Below are 21,088 nucleotides of genomic sequence, written 5' to 3'. Positions count from 1 at the left end.
ACCAGATGGCGCTGCCGCCTTACACTTTCGGAAAACTAGCTAAAAGTGCTTAAAACCTGGCTGCTGGTCTTACAGAAAATCCATCGGATGGCGCTGCTGCCTTACTTTCAGGGAAATAGATGTGGTCGCTGGGAACTGGGCTGCTAGCTGTATAAACCCGGTCCATGCAGTTAAGATAAAGGGACTCAGGTGCCCTGACCCTTGGCTCACCAACCCTTTTGTGTTCTGAGATACCTAGGAAGTGCCCTTGAAAAATAGTAAGCTACCTATTTTGCTGAGCGACCTAGAGGTAATTCGCACAACCTCTGTACGTTTTTGTTTCTACATTTTCAAAATGGGTGCGGTGGAGTTTGGCCGATGTTGATTCTTTCAACATATGTTGAGCCTTGTGAAATGGACAGGATGCTGATCTGGGTAAGGGAAAGATACGCTTTCAAATGGGATAAAACTCGTACATCATAGGAGAGGCTAATAGAGAGATGGTGATTTTTATTAGTTCCTACTTCGTGGGGTCTTGTCACATCAGGGAGGAGAAAAACCATGAAAGAGGAGGCAAAGAGACTGCTGGTGCGTATTTACACATGCCATTATGTGTTGTGACTCTTTTCATGCTTATCGTAACAACCCAGCATGGTAGGTGTGATAAGTTCCATTTTACCAGTGAGGAATCTGAGGCTCAGAGATGTTAGGCATCAGGCTCAGAGTCACACAGCCAGGAAGTGGTGGAGCCGGGTCTGGAAGGGGAGTGTGTCTGATTTCAAAGCCAGGACTCCCTCCGCCGACACCAACCCCTAGGTGTCCTGCTTTACACCCTGCTACCAGTCGACAGGGGCTCTGTTATCCATCTCCTCGATCGGGAGTGAACCCCACTTTTCTCCCCAGATGTTTCACTGGGGCAGGATCTCTCTGCTTTCTGTCTCCCCAGCAGCCCTGGATGCTGAGCGCTGCCTGGGAGAGATGCGACTCCCCTTCCCTCCTGGTCTCCTCCCGCTCATCCAGGCCCCCCTTCTCTGGTAAAGGATAGGCACCTACTGAGTGACACCAATTTGCCGCCTTCTCAAGTGTGAATGAGATTTCTAATAGGGCCGGCTGCCTACTGGCTTCAGGCAGGGTTAGGAGTGAAGGGGACATTGAAGAGGCAGGAAATGGGGAAGAAGAGAGCCCATTTGGAGGAGCCGAAGGAGCAGCCGAGATAGTGACATCAGCAGCCTTTGGGTGGAACTGGAGGGCTGATCTGGTTAAGAGAGGTTAAGTGCCTGGTCAAAGGTCATGTAGCTAGCAAGTGATATTGGCAGGTGAGCTCTGCTAATGGTTGCATCTTTCGTATTCCCTAAAGGAGGACAAATCCCAACCCAATTTAGGTTTATAAGATGCTTTAGTGTTCCAAAGGACAGACTTTTCCAGCCTTCTCTGCTTCTGGATGGACCCCCGGGTGCCCGTGGCGGCCGAGAGGGTGGAGGAAGGCGAGGATATACTTGGTGAGGACTAAGGAGTTTGCTGCTTGATAAATTTATTCTCGTTGAGGGTCTCCTCACTGGGACTTGATGACATCCTTAGGGCAGAATGCCCCCCAGATGGAGAAAGGCTGGAAAATGGTGTTGACTGCTGTTACTGCCAGTGTGGGGTGGCCCCCAACCAGAGTTGGGGGGCTGGGCTTTCCCACCCATTTTTGCTTTGATGACATCTGGGGACCCAGCAGCACCGAGGCAGATTTTGGGGCCAAGAAGACGTTCCCTATGCACAAGTCCACTCTCAGCCCTGGGGGAGGCACCAAGCACGTCGGCCATGAGCATGTGGGCCTCTGTGCCCACACACACTGCTGGAGAAGCCAACCTCACACTGTGGGTGCCCTTCCGAAAACGATTGTTGGGTGAAGGGTCGTGAGCGACTGAGGGGAACTCTCTCCGGCCCTCGCCGGGTGGTGGGCCCCAGCCCCCTCACCCAAGGCCCTCCACTCACCCCCGGTCTGCCCTGGCTTCTGAAGACTCCACCTGGGGCGTGCTGCCCGGGGGCGTCCAGGGTGGTTTCCACAGGCGTTCCCTAGGAGACAGAGAAGGCCTCGAAGGGAACAGGAGGAATGGGAAGCAGAAAGGGGACCCGGCCCGCCCCCGCCCCCGCCCCCGCCGTGAGGGCCCGCACCGTGTGGCAGACTGGGACTTGTTGTTGAGCACAGAGAGACAACAACAAAATCACCGGTCTTCCAGACAGGGCAGGCCACCCAGATCCACGCCGGCTGCCCGCACTGCCAAGGCCACCTTCTCCTCCTCCGCTCCCCCAGCTCCCAGTTCTCTGGCGCCTCTTCTCAAAATGGGGGGGGTGGTGGTGGTGAGTTCTTATTTTTATTTTATTTTATTTTTCCCCGGACTGCACCATACTTCCTTTCATCATAAGGAGCTCTTGATTTTGCAGGGAGGCAGGTAGGTGGCTCCTTCGTCCACCTCCCTTCATTAATCATTAACACCGTGCTGTCATGGAGAGGGGGGCAGAGCAGGAGCTCCCGGGACTGGTGACTGCTGTCTCCCAGGTCCCCTCGCTGCACCGCCTGCAAGTCTACGGTCACGTCTCATGGCGACAGTCCTCCCAGTGCCCACTGAGCCGCGTCTCAGAACGAAGCGAGGGTGCCGGGGCAACCATAGTATAAAGTACGGGAGATGAGGAAATGGTTTTGGGGCAGAGAGGGGTGGACTTCTGTCCTTTGCTGTCCCCAGTCCCCCCAGGCCCAGCACTGGGCTCCCTGGTTAGCTTTCCGAGCCTAGGGCCCTGATGGAGAGGCCGGGCTTGAGGCCTGGGCCAGCCTCTAATTGCGCTGGGAGAACACAGCCGCTTCCTAATTAACAAAAGCCACAATATCCTGGTGGCTCAGAGAGCATGGCCCTAATTGTGTTTCTGCAGCAGCTGAAGGATCATTACTCTCCCCTATTGGTGCTGCTTTTAATTTTTTCTCTTTTTAATTGAAAACTCTTCCTCTGTGGCCCAGCCCTCCACCCTTCTGTCCACTCCATCCAGAGTGAGGAAGAGCTTGCATGGAGACTTATCAAGGGAAAGGAAGAAGGCTGGCAGTCGCCAGCCCCGAGGCCCAGCCTCTTCCAGCCGTCAGCCCTAGACAGGTGGGCCTGACAAAGCCAGGTTTCCCCATGGAGGATGTATGGGAGAGGTGTCCTCCCAAGGAGGCTAAGACCCTCTTCTCCCTACTCCCCAGCGGGGTGCTGGTTCTTCAACCCTAAGCCACAGGGAGCTGAGGACCACCCCCCGCCCCACAAAGCAACAACAAAAATACCAAAAAAAACTAATCAAAGAAGAGAGAGGAATTTGTTGTCTTTTCTTTCTTTTAAAATAGCAAGAATAATAACCTGTGCTTCTTTGGTACCGTTGAGAAAGCGCTAGCACATCACCCTTGGTGTGTGGTCTCAGAGACAAAGCCCCTAGTGCTAACATTAGAGAACCAGGCTAACTAGGGTGCCAGGTATTAACCAGCGGGGTTAGGGACCTTAGCATTCCTGGAAAAACACGCCTTCCTCAGGGAGCCCTCAGGTAAACTTCACGTGGTGATAGATAAACTAAAATCTATTCCAAAGAGCTTGGAGAGGATCTTGCTGTAAGCTCACCGCGTGCGCGAGCGGACTCTTCTGCTCATTTTTCTATCCCAGCGTCTGGCACAGACACCGGTTGGCAAAGAGGTAGGGTTCAGAGACAGAGTGGGATCCTTTTCATTGGCTCTTTCCTTGCAGGACCAGTGAAGATGGACTTGAGCCTGACAGTGGCCCCAGCTTCCTAAACTCTCCCTGGGTCGGGGGAAAATGCAAGCAGCGAGAGAGGCCGCTATAGTCTCAGGGAAATGGACCTCGAAAAAAGTGACCTTCCCTTGAGCCCACTGACTCCCTCTTTCCGCTTCTAGTTTCTTACCTCTGAATTTAGAGCCATCCCCTTAGCAACGCTTGTTTCCATGGTTTCCGTCCTGACAATGATCTCCAAGCCCCTCCTCTCTTTTTCTTTCTGACAGTAATGGGTGATAGGGATCCTCGGTGTGGCCACTCCACATAACCATGGTAACAATTAACTGGGCCTCCATTTATCTTTTGTGAGGAGCGCTGGGGAATATGAAGCATTTGGAAGGCAGAGGTGGGGGAGGGCCCAGGCTAGAGCCATCATCATAAAGAGGAAGTTAAGAGACTTGTCCTAATACTAGCCGGTAGGATTCAGTTCAAACATTTGTCGAACCCTTATTTTAAGCATGACTAAGCTCTAGGAAAGCCAAGACATAACCCCTAAAACCGAAGGGTTATAGTCTAGCACTGGGGCTCATGGTCCCACTGAAACCCTGGCACAGATGGGGCCGCTAAAGGCGGTGGCTCTTGATGGCATTGTCATGATTGAGTGTCTGTTCACTCCCAGCATCTCCTCCAGCCAAGAACCAAGAACAGACTGACCGGGGCGGCGGTGGTGGGGAGAGGGGGGTTCTGTACTCACTTAAAGCTTCTCCAGGGCTGTTGTGAGAGGGCTTCTGTCTTGGAAGAGAGTGCGCCGTGATGCTCCTTCCCTTTAAAGAAGCGAAGATTAATGCCAGCATCCCTCAATAGGACTGTTTGGTTTTGGGAGAAAGAAGGAAACAGGCCTGCCCACTTTCAGTGCCACGAGGGGCTGTGATAACCTCCAGTTCCAGAGATCCCCATCACCTACCTGTCACAAGCCTTCCTGGGAAGCGATGGGTCTGCTGCTCTTACACTGAATTAGAGAGTCATCACCCCCATTCACCCAGCTTTTCTGCTTGTCACTGAAAATGCAGGCCAAAAGGGTAGCCGTGAAGAATTCAAGTAGAAAAACAAACAAGCGAAACTACCAGGGGACCCCAAACTTGGGCAAAGGGAATTCAAAAGCTGAGACATCGATTTGTCATAGATAACACAGCTCTTCCTTCTTCTAGCTTTTCATCCTCATCCCCAGAAGTTTTCACCAAACCCCTGAGGGTGGAGACCAATTCTGTTTTTCCAGGGGAAATGACAAAGATCCCTGGACCCTTTGAGTGCTCATACCAGTAACCTGCATGGACTTGCAAAGATAATAATGACATATTAAAAAACAAAACAAAACCATAGAACAATGTATTATTCAGATGTGTTCAAGTAAGCGACAAATAAGGTAGCAAATTTTATTCTTGCAAGTCATATGTAATCTGGATTATCCAAAGCAAATCCTAGCCTCTGGGTCCTAGAAATCTTGAGTCCCATCTTTTGCTCCTGGAAAGAACTAAGGCAGAGTCAGTCATTCTGGGTGCCCTGCTCACTCGGCTAGTCGGAAAAAGATAAATGGCATCTTCTGATTCGCGAACAAAGCAATACACACTAACCAACAAAAAAACGATTTTCCCTTTTTGGCCAATAAGATCTCAGTTCTCTTCTTGAAAAGAAGGTAGACCCTTTGTCTATAAAGAAAATGAGCAGAAAGGGATTAATAATAATTTTTTTTTTTAAAGCTATGGGACATTATCGATGTAATCAATGATGGCTGCCCCAGAGAATTCGTAAAGGCAGGCACTTATTTGGGAAGAAGAATTCAAAAAGCATACCAGCGGCCTGGTCTGGACTAAAAAGAAGTTTCTATAGTAACATGAGAGGAAAAAGCATTTTAATGTAAATGTCTCCAAAATGATATCTAGCCATTCTATGAAGGGGTTTTTTTTTTTTTGGCCTTTGATTTAGATTGAAATTACACTTATTTAATTTTTTTTTTTTAACATTAGCAATGGGTGAAAGAATTTGTGAAGGAGAGAAAAGGAAGTAAACGTGCTTTTACTGATACGGAGAATCACAAATAAAGATATGCTAGTCACTGCAGGAAACTGAGATCTCCTCCAATCCTGTGTCATCCAGTGACAGCCCAGCTTAAGACAGGGTTTTGTTTGGGAAAGAAAAAAGCTCATGGCTCTTAAGTATTCTACATGGAAGAGTGCACAGAACCCAGGTTGTTCTATGGCCTTCTTAGCAAGTTCCTCTTAAACCGTTCCGAGGATGTTACAGTTGCCTTTGGAAAATTAGCGGTAAAATAACTTCCCACTCAGGTCTTACAAATGGGCAGCGGCAGGCAGGGCTGGAAAGGTAAGACGCGGAGTCGATGTTTGCCAATCGAGGGAAATGGGAAAGAACAGAGTATTAGAATAAGTGCTGTCTTTGCTAATTATGAAGGCAGTTCTGGAGAGGAAGGGAAGAGAACCAGATGTGGCCGGTGCTAGTGGCTGTTCGCTGAGGGAGCCCCATTTCTACCTGCCCGTGCTTCTGTGTGGTTTGTGGGGAGCAGTAAGAAAAAGGGGTAATCTGGAATTCAGCGTGCCTTCCCCCACCAAGGAGGGTGTTCAGGGAAGAAGGAACCACTACCAAACCTAGGAGAAAGCCTCTCTTTACCAGAGAGACCTTTGTTAATTTCCCGGTCCCTCTCCTGTTCATCCATAAAGAGCAAATGTGTTTTAAGGGTGGCCGCTTCGCCCAGCATCTTGACTTAAAAGGAAAAATTCACCCCAGCAGATATTTTAAAGAATCAAGGTGCTCACGGATAATTGGTGGCCCAAACCCCTCCATTCACTGCAACCAAGGCAACAGGAAGCTGGGGCTGGTTGCCTGGTAACCACACTCCAGTGCCGGGGTCCTGTCCGCTCGCCTGCTCCCCCACCTCCGTTAGCCCTTTTGTGATGATGTCTCCCCCTCCTCTGCAGCTTCTTTGCTCCGTGGCAGAGCAGTCATTCTCACACAAAGAGCAATTTGGGCTCCTTTGGCTAAAAATGTGGACCTTGATGTTCGTTTTGGAAAGATTTCATCCACACCCAGTAATTGCGACCCAGCTAAAATATGCTTCTTACTTTGGCCCCAATATCTATCTGCTCCATCCTATGAGTTTCCTTTCATTCAGCCGCGTTACGGTGTATGCAGATTGTGGGGAGAGGGGGAGGAGAACACGACTTGGACGTGGCGACCTGGGGGTCCCGGCACATCCACTGTCCCGCTCGTCCCCATGCTCACCCCTGACACAGGCATGCTTCTTTTTTCTTTGGCACCAAGTTATAGTTATTCCAACTGGTCTTAGAGAAGGGGAGATAGAATGCCCTCCCACAACCCGACTCCTAAACCCCTGGTGAAATGGGGAAAATGAGTCCCCCCCCTTTTCGACGAACCCTGCCTCACCTCCTGGCCTCCTGCGCGTGGGCCCGGGTCGGAGAGCGCGCACTGCGTTGCTGCAGAGCCGCGCGCGAGGACGGATCCCAGGCGCCGTCGGGCCGTGGCGCTGTCCAGCCTCTGGTGCTGAAGCTGGAGGCTCCGATTCGCCGTGGAGGGGCCCTGAGGACATTGAGCAGCCAATTCTGACCCGAAGGGCACGCGCTTTGTCCGCCGGTGGAAAAAGGAGACACTAGGAAGTATCTGCGCCAGATGAGCTTTCTCAGTAGACCTGGCTCCCAGGGGTGCGCAATCCCCTGTGCCTCTCCTTTCCCCTCCCCAGGTTAGTAGAATTATTTGCCTCAATGGCAGATAATAGGGAAAGCTCCTTGCACTGGGCTGCCTGCCCAGGTTCTTCCTGGCTCTTCTCACGCTTTCTTCTCCGGCGCCGGGCTCCCTGAGCGTCCGCAGGCGGAGATCTGGCGGCGGGTCGTGGCGGTCGAGGCAGGGAGGGAGAAGAGGCCTGGGACGCCTGACCCCGCCGCTGTCCTGCACGCAACAGGTCGGCCGCGCCTGGGATCTGAGGCGGCGGCGGGCTCGGGGAGACTGTGCGCGGAGAGCGCGCACTCCTGAGGCCGTGGTTCTGCCCATCTCCGAGGGGGCGCCCGACCGAGCAGGAAAACGCCAAGCCGGGTTTGGGCATCGCCTCGGGGGCGGCCACGAGGACTAGACGCTCCCACACCTCGTGCTGGCTTAGCACCCCACAGGAACGCTCAGGTGCCGGGCTGCGGAGCCGCCCCCTCTCTTCTCAGGCTCCTTCATCGCCTTCCCTCCTCCTAGTGACCGTGGCTGCGAACAGGGCGCCCATGGCAGATGCCAAGCCCAGCTGCCCCCTAAGGTGGACCTCCAAAGCAGCCCCGAGTTTAGCTCCAGTCGGCTGCGCCTCCAGTCGGGAGCCCTGACCTGGGCGGGGGAGGGTTGGATGAGAGACCCTGTTGGGACTTTACCTGGCACAGGGGCGCCACGGCCCGGAAGGAAGACCTCTGCCTCCCACTTCTTTCTGGAAGAAAGCCCTCTCACCGCCCCTCTGCCGGCTGGTCGCGTCTCCCTCCAGAGCTGCAGAGCAGGGGAGGGGGGCGAGGGGCGGGGTGTGGAGAGAGTTGGGGGTTGAGGAAGATATTTTGTGAAGCACCCCTTGAATACTTGCCTCTCTTGGGCAATGCTCTGGCCAGAGCGGTGGCCGCGCTGCCACGGCGGGTCTAGAGTCCGGTGTGGTCTTCCTCGTGCAAACAGTCGCCCCGGCTGCGGGGGCCTGGAGGGAACAGCTGCTTTAAAGCCGAGACCAACTCACAGTGGGCCTATCAGGGCCACTGACGTCCATGACGTCATCCAGAAGGGAAGTGGGGGGGTGTCACCGGGCTTCACAGCCAAGTCCTCCGTGGTCATGGCAACAGCTCTGTGAGGTCCGTGGGCTTGGCAGCTGGCCGCCTTTTCTGTTTCCTGCCGCATGGTTGGGCTCCGGCATCTCGAGCTCCTCCGGGGTGGGAGCTGGAGTAAATTCATCATTAGTGCTGAAGCCAGCCTTACCTGCAAGGGAGATGGCACTAGAGCTTGTCCTAGGTCCGCCTCTCTGTCCGCATTGTCCTCATCGTGTTCCGGCTCCTGGGCTGAGCAGGGCAGGAGAAGGGCTGTCTGATCCCAGAAAGTCTCAGAGGATGAGCACGAAGTCGCCTTTATTTCCACAAGGACGTTTCCTGTAGTTCTCCTTCCCTGCCCATCACGCTGTAGGAGAGAGAAAATATCAACCTGTACTTTACACCATATACAAAAATTTATTCAAAAATGGATCAAAGACCTAAATGTAAGAGCTAAAACTACAAACCTGAACGGAAACATAGGTGTGATGTAAGTCTTTGTGAAATTGGGTTAAGTAAAGGTTTCTAAAACATGACGCTGAGAATACAAGCAGCCAAAGGAAAAAGTAGATAAATTGGACTTAATCAAAATTAAAAACTTTTGTGTTTCAAAGGACACTACCAAGAACATGAAAAAAACAATCCACAGAATGGAAAAAAATATTTGTAAATCATATATCTGATAAAGGCCTAGGATCCTTAAAGAATTTTTACAACTCAATAATAAAAAGAACCAAATTTAAAACTGGGTAGCCGATTTGAATATACAGTTCTCCAAAGAAGGTATACAAATAGCCAGCAAGTGTATGAAAAAGTGTTCAACGTTATTAGTCATTAGGGCAATGTAAATCAAAGCCAAAACGAGATATGCTCGCTAGGATGATTTTATAACTGGACAATAACGAGTGTGAGCAAAGGTGTGGAGAAATTGGAACCCTCATACATTGCTGTTAGGAGAGTAAAATGGTCCAGCTACTTTGGAAAACGGTTTGGCTGTTTCTCAAGAGCTACCATATGACCCAATAATTCCACGCTTAGGTATATACCCAAGATAATTGAAAACGTGTGTTCGCGCACAAAAAGTGCACACAGATGTTCATAGCAGCATTATTCATAACAGCCTAAAAGTAGAAACAACCCAAATGTCCCTCGACTGATAAATAAATAAACAAAGGTGGTGTATCCATATAATGGAATATTAGCCATAAAATGTACTAAAGTATTGATACATGCTACAGCATGGATGGACCTTGAAAATCTTACGCTAGCGAAATAAGCCGTTTGCAAAATAAAGTATGATTCCATTTATATGAAATTGTTTCCCAAACTAGCAAATTTATAGAGACAAAGAGCAGGGTTGCCGGGGACTACAGGGAGGGGAAAATAGGGAGTGATTGCTAATGGGTGCAGGGTTCCGTTTTGGGGTGATGAAAATGTTCTCGATTTCGACAGCGGTCATGATTGCACAACCCTGTGAATATACTGAAAACCACCTGCACAAAGTTGTTTGATGGTAGGAGTTGATGTTTGACCTTGGGGAGCCCTTCGACTTCCACGTTACAGGTTCCCTTTAGTCAAATGGGAATGGCAACCATTCTTATTCTATGTGATAGGATTCTGGTGAGCCTCAGATATGCTCACACAAGAGAGCACTTTGAAAACTATAAAAACTATAAATTTTGTTTAATGCTGATACTATTGTTGTCACATAAAATGAAATGGCAAAAACATAATGAGCTAAGAACGGCTTAACCTGAGATTTACAGCTAGAGCACACTCTAATTTTGAATCAGGTTATAGATAAAGAGAAGGTACTCAATTTCCTCTTCATGTGTCTCTGGGGCGTCCTAAGCAGTGCAGATAAAGGCCGCTTGCCCAGGGAGGTGATTGAGAAGGCCCCGGGCCTAACGGTGAGCATCGATCCCTCCTCTGGCAGTCTACTGGACTGTCCGTCAGAAGAGCCTCTTAGTGAAAAGTGGCAGACCAGGCAACTGAAGGCAGCTCGTGGAAGTGATCAGTTAGTTTGTCACAGAGGCAAATCATTGGAGGGAGATTACAGGTGAGTTCTTGGCATTCTTGGGACAGGAAGTCCTGCCAGGCTTGCTTCTGAGCCTCATCTCTTCCTGCCCTTGGGAAGGAAATTGATGAGTTCGCTAATATGTAAGGGAGATGCAGCCCTGGCCGCTTCTGATCTCACTATTGTTACTAAAATGATCTGAGCCTTTAGGCTAGAGTGGGAGAAAACAGTTGCCTGGGGGAAATTTCAATAAAATCATTGTTTTCTTATTGGTAGAAATCTTGTTAAGTGCTCCAAGGATCTTGATTTTATGGAATTGTGTTCCGAAGCCCCTGGCAGCTGTCGCTAAGATTTCATTCTGAAATAACATTTCCTCCTAGTAAAAAATGTCTTGTCTCTCCAGGCTCTGGGGCTCAATGACCTTCATGAGTTTTTGAGTCTAGGAGACCCAGGGGTGAAGTGGAGGTTTACAATTTTTGTCAAACAAACAAACACACACACACACACACACACACACACACACACACACACACACCTCTTAGCTGACCTACAAGATGAAGTAGGGACATCCATTGCGTTGTACATTCTGTGGGTTTTGACAAATCTATAATGACATGGATCTATCATAAAGAATAGTTTTACTACCCCTCCAAATCCTCTGTGCTCCACCTTTTCACCCCTCCCTCCCCACAATGCCTGGCAACCACTAATCTTTTTTACTGTCTCCATAGTTTTGCCTTTTCCAGAATGTCATACAGTGAGAATCTTACAGCACGTAGACCTTTCAGATTGGCTTCCTTTGCTTAATAGTATGCTAAATGATATTCAGTTACCTGGATGGTTCACAGCTTATTTATCCATTCACTTACTGATATGGACATCTTGGTTGCTTCCAAGTTTTGTCAATTGTCTATAAAGCTGCTATAAACATCTGTGTGCGGGCTTTTTGTGTGGATAGATGTTAAGTTTTCAACTCATTTGGGTAAATACCACATACCTCCCCTTAACTTAAATTTTTACTTAAGATACACCTTGAAGATCATTCCATATTAGTACATAAAGTATCCTCATTAGAACTAGCGATGGCAGAGTGTCCCATTGGAAAGATTCCATTGTTTTCCACTATTTAATTGGTCCCTTGTTGATAGATGTTTAGGTAGATCTTGATCTTTTGATCTCTCAATGATGTGACAGTGCATTAGAGCTTCGTGTGGGTGCAAGTATTATTTTAAGGTAAATTCCTGGAGGCGGACATGCTAGAAGAGGGCATGTGTATTGGTAATTTCCACAGATATTAATGAATCATCTCCCTATTAAGGTTTTATCAATTTGCACTTCCATTAGCAATATACGAGAGAGCTGCTTTTCTCACACTTGTATAACACATCACCAAATGATTCGATTTTGCACCTTCATAGTGAAAAATTATACCTCAATGTAGTAGTTTAAACTACTTTAAAGTTCTTGACTTTTAACATTCATGCCGCAACGTGTACAAATCATAAGTATCCGTTTCCATTCATTTTTCACAAAGTGAATTCATCTGCGTAATGGCACCGGATCAAGAAATGGAATTTCATGAGCCTAGCTCTGCACCCTTCAAGATGATATGATCACCATCCTAACTTTTAACATCTTCAATTAGTCTGGCCGGTTTTTGATGTTTATGGACATGTAATCATGTAGTCCTCTTCTTTAACTTAACATCTCAGTGTAGTCTTATTTTGTAATTACTCTTATTGTAAGTGCGATGGACGTTCATGTCACATGTTTTAAGAGTCATTTCTGAAATTTCCTTTTCTGTGAACTCTAGGTTCGTATCCTTTGGCTATGCTTCTCTTCTGCCGTTAGACTTATTCCTACTGGTTTACAGGAGATCTATATATAGGAAACTAGCCTTTTGTCTGTAATATGAGTTGCAAATATTTTTTTCCCAGTTCGTAATTTGCTTTCGGTGGTTTTTGCTGCATAGAATTTTTAATTCTTAGGTGATTAAATGTATTAGTCTTGTGGGGTTTCTGAGGTTTATGTCATAGTTAGAAAGGCTCTTCTCATGCCAAAGATTTTTTTTGATTACCCATAATTTGTCTAGTTTTTGTTTACATTTAAATCTTCAAACCAAGTGGTTGTCTTTTATTTCTAAACAAGTTGTAATTTGATTCTTTTTTCTTAACCTAAGACTTATTTAGGAGGATATTTTAATTATTTTTCTTGGCAGATAGTATTTTGGTTATTATTTTAAAATTATTAACCTTGAATATTTTTTCATTGTGTTCAGAGACTATGGACTCTTTATGATTTTCGAGGTTTAGAATTTGTCTGAGTTTCTTCTGTAGCCCAGTGAACTTTTGAGACTGTTTCCTGGATGCTGTGTATGTGCATAATTTTATCGGATTTCCTGTGTATTAGTGTGCGTATATGTGTGTACATAATATATTCGCATCTGCAATATACATTTATACGTGATCAAGTTTAATGTTATCAAATTTTGTATTTTACCTGATATCTGATAGATACTGTCACAACCCTCTGTCACATGGATTTATTAATTTTGCCTTGTTTTTCTATGGATTTTTGCTCCATATATTTTAAAACCATGCTCTTAAGTGCATAAGGAATCATGATCTTTATTTACTTTAATTTTGTACACATTAATGCACACACGAATTCTCAGTGTTCAAAAGCAAACAATACAGAAACAAGTGAAAAATCACTATTCAGTGTTACGTTCAAACAATGAGATGCCAACAGATTGACAAAATGTTACATTCTTTGATGGCAAGTGTGCAAGAAAGGTAGACACCTTTGTAACTGCATGTGAAAGTGTAACTAGGAAGAGTTCTTAGAGCATCATCTGGCATGAGTTAGAAGTACAATAAGTGTGGCCTCTTATTGCAAGTGGAATTACTGGGCATGGCATTTTAAAATTCGGCAGATACTATCAAATAGTCCACTTAAAAAGCTCTCATCGCTCTACGTGAAACCCATTCTGCTCCGAGTCCCCACCCATCTTCCGAGAGAGGGAGATGCACTTGAAGGCATGCTACCTCTCCCGTCCATCAGCGTTGTACAGAGCTTCTGGGTCGTGGGAGATGCCGAGAGGTCGGAGTGGCCCCTCCGTGGTGCCCCAGCTCCCATGGTCTCCCCTGGCGTCATGCATTGCACCGGCTGCCCACGTGGTTTTTTTCTTGCCCAGAGGCGCTGGGTTCAGAAGCCCTGCAACGCGGTTGGGAACCCAGGTGCCCAGACCCACCTGAAATCTTACCATCCCGTTAGGGCCACGGCTGGGGAGCATGTCCAGGTCCTTGAATAGTGGAGACTGGCAGACACAGACCTCTGTTTCCTGCCTGGACCCCAGTCAACCCTTCTTCCTCAACATCGCATATCTCCTCTTGCCCCGTCCAAGACTCCTCGCATTACCTCATGTTTCTGTGGCTTCATGTTTTACAGGAAGGGGAGAGGCCTTTGCCTACAGGCTGTTTCTGCTTTCTGTCCCATTCCAAGGTAAGGAATTGCAGGTACTAGTCAGCCACTAGAATTGAGGAGGCAGGAATGAAAATGGAAGGGTAAACAGGTAAAGTGTGCGATTTCATAAATTACCCGGCCCCGCTGTTATTACGATTTCACCCTAAAGACCAACACTGCTTTGTTCTTTCCCAGCTCACTTTACCTATGCACCCCTAACACACACACACACACACACACACACACACACACACGCCATTTAAAAAGACAGATGGGAGCCCACACCAGCCAGGCCTTTCTCGCATCTCTCAGTGGAGCAGAGACCCACATTCAATAGCTGCTAACTAGGCTCTCTGGCCCTGGCCTCTCTCACGTTTGCCTTTCCTGTGGGATCATCAAGGTTGCCTGGCAACCATCAGCAGGTCGGCCTCTCACATGGTTTCCTTGAAGAAAATGGCAAAGCTCTCGTTCCCGTCTCAGGCCAAGTAAGGCCTAATTGGTGTGAACCGGGAAGCAATCGCAGAGGGGGTTTGTAGCGGTGGCGCCAATGGTGGAAAAAGGCGTGAAGACCATAAAGGAGGGCCTGGAACGGGCACTTGGGAGCCCGTGTGAAAATAGCCATCATTTCTTAATTTTATCCCTTACCGCTTCCAGGATGGGACCTGGAGCAGGGCATCACAAGGATGGAACGTTCTGGGATCACGTCTGCGCTGCAGGTGAAGGAATAGGGAATCTTGAATCTGGAGAAGGCCCCTCTGGAGCATGGAGACATGGTTGTCTTTAAGTATTTGGAGGCTAAGGGTGCAGAGAAGGGGTGAGGCTGATTCTAGTTGGCAAGAGAGGGGAGCAGGTGCAGCCCTTCTCTTGAGGCAGTGGTTTCAAAAACTGTCAGCGGTTCATGGAGGAAGGGGTTTGTCTCGGGAAGGTGGTGAATTCCCCTCAGCATAGGCATGCATGCTGGGGAAGGATGTGCACGGGTGAGTACTGATGTTCTCATGTGTCTGTCCGCGCCTGTGACACCTCATCTTGGACAGGTCTGCATTCCTGGGTAGACAGAAGTAGCTCATGTGTGGGCACTGGGTCTGCCCCCCACCCGTATCCTGGGTCCTGAGAAATGGCTCCTATCTGGTCTTCACTGGCAAGTGCTGAGTGGGCTGTGGATGTCCTCTTCACTCGCCATGGGAATCCCAGCCCCAGGTCTGGTCGAGTTGGTGCCGTCCATGTGGCTGGGCTGCTACTGGGGCCACTGATTGAAGAGTGGAGACTGGGCTGGTCTCGTGGGATGGAGAGTAGAACGAACCGGCCCACTCTTACGTGAACCGGGGACAGGTTAAGGGTTATAAGCAGGACTTTTGCAGACTGGAAAATCGTGGAGTGCATGAGAGGAGGTGGAGAGAGAGAGCTTGGTGTCAAGTGACATTGAACTTCATTTCAGATGCTGGGTCTGTCAAACTAAGGTGAGGACAGGTAAGCAGGAGAAGCAGGCTCCTGAGGGACCAGCCGTTGCGCAGTGAGTGACCTGAGCTGCTGTGTAGGGAGCAGCTGAGATGTGCCAGGTGCTTTCCATGTAATCACCTTTGATCGTCACAACAACCAGCAGGGCGAGGATATTACCCCACCTTACAGGTGAGGAAACTGAGGCATAGAGAGGCTGAATGCCTTGCCCAGAGGGACTTAGGAAATTGCAGAGTCAACATTCAAACACAGGTGTGCCCTCTTCAAATTCCACCTCTTTCTACCCCCAGCTGGAAGGGATCCAGCTACAGTTTTGCACCTACAGCCAGGGCTCTGTGGTTGTGGGGTTGTGGGGTGGGGTATTAAACCTGAGAGCTTAGCATCACTCGGTTGCGTGTTTTTTTTGTAGAATTTTTCTTTTAAATTTGTAAGTAGAGGGATAACATAGAGTATGTGCAGAAAGGACAGTTAAGTGTACAGCTGGGTGACGTTGTACACATGTCCACACGTGTATAATCATCACCTAGGATACAGAACATTTCCAGCAGTCCCAATCAAGATTTTTTTTTTAAACACCAATCAGAACCCTATTGGAACAGCTAAATATATATATCGATGGGTCACATGCCACTAGGTAGAGCCTAACGAGATTTGCTAACACAGGTACTGTGTTTTCTCCCCAAATGCTGTGGTTTCTAGGGCCCAGAAGAAGAGGGACGAGGCGATTGCACGGCAGATAAGCCCCCGAGCCCACCGTCTGAGATGATTACTGGTCCCCCCACCGTCTGAGATGATTACTGGTCCCTGGGCTGCTGCTCTGGTTCGGTCTGCTATGGAGAGAGGGCAGCCTCAATTAAACTCTCCCCGTTCCGGCCCCTGACTCCACTGCTCTGTTAGTGAGGTCCGAATCAATCCGTGTTTAAACTACCAGGAGCCTGAGAGCGGGTCCCCACCCAGCACACGCCATCACTAGAGACGCATCTCTTCAGAGTCACAGAGATGTTTCCGAAGTGTTCCCTGGAACACAGACTGCTGCCTTACAGCCCTTGGCACCTGGGAGGTTTCATTCTCATTGGCAGGCGTTCGGGACCCCTGCAGCCCCCTGGCTTCCAGGAGGTGGGCAAGGAGGCCTGGGTGGCCCTGTCAGGAGGACGAAAGTGCCAGATGGCCGGGCAGGTGTTCTGGCTGACTTAACAACCTTATCAGATGCCCCGAGGGGCCCAGCCCCCAGCTGACAGCGAAATCCTGTGAAAGGGGAATGTGTCTCCACCCCTGCCCTCTCTCCTCCCCTCTCTTCATCCTGCTTCTTGCTGGTCAGAGGCCATTCTGTGGATCTTAGCTGCTGAGTGTCACTTTGTCCTCATTGTACCAGGTCCCTAGGATAAGACCTTGGCTGTCCCTCAAACTTGCCATTGATGAACTGGCAGGGGAATGGGCTGTGGCAAAGCCCCTCTGGCTGGCCATGTGCAGAGATTCCTGTTGGAGTGAAGCCTGACTGATCTCACTGTGGCCACACTGGAGGCTTCCACATCCCCAGACACCCACATTCCACATGCTCTGCCCTCCTGCGCTGGGCCTGGGTTTCCAGCCTTTAGTTTTCGTCAGTGGAGTGGAAGGAGGAGAGAGTGACTCTGGATGGCCTCACCCATGAAAAGGGAGGAAAAGGGAGGCTGAATTTCACATTTAGCTACGGTGGTTATTGGTTCCATATTGCAAATGTCAACCTCCAATTCCATATGTCCACCCCGGCCATCTTGGGACAGAGCCCAGCTTCCTCGTGAATACACGTTAAATTATGTCCTTTTCCTATTTCAACCACTGGGATCTAGGGATCTACTTTGACATTTGTTTCAACATAAACTTATAAAATATTATGACTTAGTTATCATTACCGTTGACTTTGAAAGCTGCGTAACATACCCTCAGGGGCTGTACAGAATTTCTTACTGCTGTTGGACATCTCGGTTGTAATGAACATCCTAGTGTGGATGTTTCCACTCCCCTTAGATTCATAATCGTGATGGCACTCTCCTCCAAGTTGTTTATCGTGATCCTGTTGCTTCGGCAACCTCTTTCGAAACCTGCCTCCAGATGCGAAGTGCATTTTCTAGAAGGCATCTCCTGTCTTGTGCTTTCCCACCTACTGTCCCTTTCTACTGACTCCTTCCCTCCATGGCTGGCCATGCACCAGACATTGAGATCACGTCTTCTTGAAGACCGTCCCTAACTGAGGAACACCTGGGCTGCCTGTCACCTGCTGTATCCACCTGGCCCTGTGCTTCCCTGACCAGCACTTTCTGCACCCCATTCTCTCTTCTGCAGTGTGAGTTACTCGCCATTGGATCCTCAGAGGGTGAAAGAGATGGCGATGGGGGAAAGGGATGGAAGGGATGCCCCGTTCCTCCCCGACAGATTGCCCCCGGGCTCCTCCCAGGCCCTCTGGTGGCCTATATCCTACAGATAGACAGGAGGGCAATCCTAGCTTTGCCTCCTGCTCTCAGAGCAGGTCCCAGCTCCAAAGTTCTCGGAGCCCCAGACCCCAGGCATGGGGCAATGGTTGGGAGGAGGCTCATGCCCTGTGGGTGGCCAGGCCACCCCCGCTCCTCTGGCCATCCCAGTTGCTCCCATTACGGGGCAGCACGGGTGCGGGACCGGGAAGGACTGTATGTTCAGCCATCATGACAGAGGGGGCGATTACTGGCACTGGAGGTGAGGACCAGCTGTTCCATCTCCCCAGCCAGTCCTGGCCCCACTTACCTGAGAGCCTCCCTAGGTTTTATTGAATCTTTGTGTCTCACAAATGCCTCTAATTTCATTGCCTTCCTGGGAGGAAGAGTGCTTTTCTCTGCAGCTAAGATTTTTTTTTTATGTTCCTTGGGCTTTGCCTTCTTGGCCTCCAGCCTCTTCCCTTCATTTCCAGCCATTCTCCCTTGTCCTGCAGGGCCACAGAAGAGAAAGCAAAACTACTCCTGGGGCAGGAAGCATTTAGCCGAGAGCATGGAGGGAAGGCATGTCTTCAGATAATTGATGAGAATTTGAGTTTGAAATCTCAAGGCTGAAGCGCTATAAGCAGAACCCGAGCATTTCCTGCAAAGAGCAATAAAGGGCTTATTATGAAGAGGTGAGCCTTGTGAAGCAACTATAGGGTGAGGGTCAAGTGAGGCTCAGTTTCTGCATCTGCGAAGTAGGGGTAATAATACCTAATTCGCATGGTTATCTAAGGGACGAAATGGGATAGTGTGGGTGAAATGATTGGCGTAGGGTATGGCATACAGTAAATAGGTCCTAAATGGCAATCGCAATTATTTTGATTAAAGGATTGATGATGATAATGACGATGACATTGATGATGATGATGATGATGATGGGCGGTCGTGGTATGATACTTAGGACAAGAAATGTCTGCCACAGTATGGAGGTGAAAAGAGCTCTGTCAGCCTCTTCTAGAAAGGGAGAAAGAACAAGAGCCTCTCGTGATGCTTTTTCCCCATCTCCATCTCTTGTGGCTAATGCAGCTAACGAGCAGAGTTGCTAATAGCTTTGGCAGAAGAGTCACAGGAGGACTGAAGTGAGTGGAGAGAAAGCTCTCAAGTCCTTCAGGTGCCTCCCTATCACTCCATCACCCCACTAACTTGGGGACCCTGTGTACACGGAGACTCTTGAGAGGGACGAAGGAGGCAGAAGGGGCACGGGGGTGCAACGGGGCTACAACTCAGGACTCAGTGTTCTTCCTGGGGTGAGAAAAAAATGGGAGGAATGGAAGGGAATTAGAAATGAGAAGATCTGAGAAAGTGGGCTGAGGAGCCGTGGAAATAAAATGTGACATCTGCCGTGCTTGAAGATGACCCCACTGAGGCACTGCCCTGCGTGTATAAAAGACTCGGCATTCAACTAATCTTTATTGAGTGCCTATGTGCCTGGCATTGTGTTAGCCCTCAGGAATCAATAGTTGCAATGCAGAAGTGGTTTCTGTTCTTGTGGAGCTGACTTCGAATGTAGCCCGATCTAAATGTTCTATAGCTTTTTGAGCAAAAGAATTCAGTTCCTTAGGCCAAATACTTTGGGACATCTTCGCCTCTCCCCTTTCTTTCTCTTACGTTGCTTATGCAATCCATTGGCAAGTCCTGTTGACTCCATCTTCAGTGTATTCCAAATCTGACAACTTCTCACCACGTGCACCTTCATCACCCCAATCTAGGCTACCATCATCTCTTGCCTGGACTATTGTAGTAGGCTCCCGGTTAGTCCCTCATTAGTCCCCTTTCCCTGTGGCAGCCAGAGTGAACCTTTTGAAACATAAGTCGGCTTATGCTATCCCTCTGTTCGAAGCCTTGGCTCTTGATTCATTCTGAATTGAAGGCTCAAACCAGGTAATATCGGATAGTGATGAGTGCTTTGAAGAAATAACATCATGGCAGTGGACCAAGAGCTGTCAGGAAAGCCCTCTGAAGAGATGACATTTGCCCTGGGACCAGGAGTCTGAGGTGGGAAAATTGGGGGACAGGCTGTCCAGAAATAGGACAAAGCAGAAGCTTCGAGGGAGGAACCAGATTGTAAGAGACTGAATGAGATAATGTAAGTGAAAGTCAAGGAAAGGTTATGGGATTAATTTAGTGAAAGAAACTTTTATTGTACATCCACTGCGTGCCAGCAAATGTATTAGGCACTGAGCGTTCAGAGAAAAGCAGTCTTGTCCTTTAAGCGTTCGCGGTTTCTCGGCTGATGAAATGGCGCATCTAATCAAGAGGTGAAAAATTAATATTTTTGCCAGCGTGCCCAGCAGGCGCGGGGACAGTGCGGAGGTGCCCTGTTTAGGGCGCCAGTTAATTTTTTCCTTTGCCACAAACTGGACCTCTGTGGCTTCGATCCCCCCTCCGGACACCAGGGTGCGCTGTAACGTCCCGCAGGGCCGGCGGGACGGCACGGCGCTCTCCCCACGTCGCGTCTCGCTGCGCCGCGCTTCCGGTGGCTAGCGGAAGCGGGGGCCGCGGCGCCGGGTCCGGAAGCATGGCGGGGGCGGGGCCGGGGGAGGCGCGCGCCGAGCCGGCCGGGGGGTCCCTCGCCCCCGCCCTTTGAGCCCGGACCGACAGGTGAGGACCTCTCCTTCCTTGGCCCATCCTCGAAGCCGTCTCCGAGGCCTCCTCAGGTTATCGCCATGGGGCTGCTTGCTCCCTCCCTGCTTGACGCCGAGGCCCCGCGGCCCCCGCCTTCCCTCCCTCAGAATTCTCTTCCCAGGGAGGCCCCGCCCCGGGCTTTTCTTTCCGGGGGCGCCCCCTTAGGGGTGGTGATGCCCGCCCCTCCGTCCCCTCTCAGTTTTGGAAGCTGTCACAAAGAATTGAAAGATTTGCGCACCCGCCCCTATGGGAAAACAGACCCAGCTAAGGGCAGAGGACTTGCTTAGTACCACGAAACGCCTTAGTGGTCCGATTCAGCCAGGCTTTCTTACGTTCCGTAAATAACGTCTCAAACGCATACTATGGGCCAGCTCCAGTGCTAGACTCTTGAGAAAACAGGTGACTTTGGTAGACATGATTATTTCACGTCTGGAGAGTACAGTTTAGGGAGGGAGTCCAACATCAAGCACGTAACCATTGCAG

The 21,088-nt window shown here is 49.4% G+C and overlaps 1 protein-coding gene across 4 annotated transcripts in view; it reads left to right on the top strand.

Annotated features, from left to right (window-relative positions):
• Nucleotides 1-21,088, top strand: part of DET1 (DET1 partner of COP1 E3 ubiquitin ligase) — a 52,052-nt gene that overhangs the window by 14,248 nt on the left and 16,716 nt on the right. The window contains exon 1 of one of the 4 annotated variants that reach the window (XM_039858308.1): nt 20,428-20,581. The exons of 1 other annotated variant lie outside the window; for it this stretch is intronic. The gene's annotated coding sequence lies outside the window, so the exon portion shown is untranslated. Of the gene's footprint in view, nt 1-20,427; nt 20,582-20,613; nt 20,638-20,693 lie in introns of those variants that run through there. 2 more of the 4 variants (XM_039858311.1, XM_039858313.1) reach the window with 2 other exon arrangements.

Source organism: Pteropus medius, unplaced genomic scaffold (genome assembly GCF_902729225.1).
Source record: "Pteropus medius unplaced genomic scaffold, Ma_sr-lr_union100, whole genome shotgun sequence".
Classification (NCBI taxonomy): domain Eukaryota; kingdom Metazoa; phylum Chordata; class Mammalia; order Chiroptera; family Pteropodidae; genus Pteropus; species Pteropus medius.
Note: the sequence above shows the minus strand (reverse complement) of the source record. Positions and strands in the feature narration are given on the sequence as shown.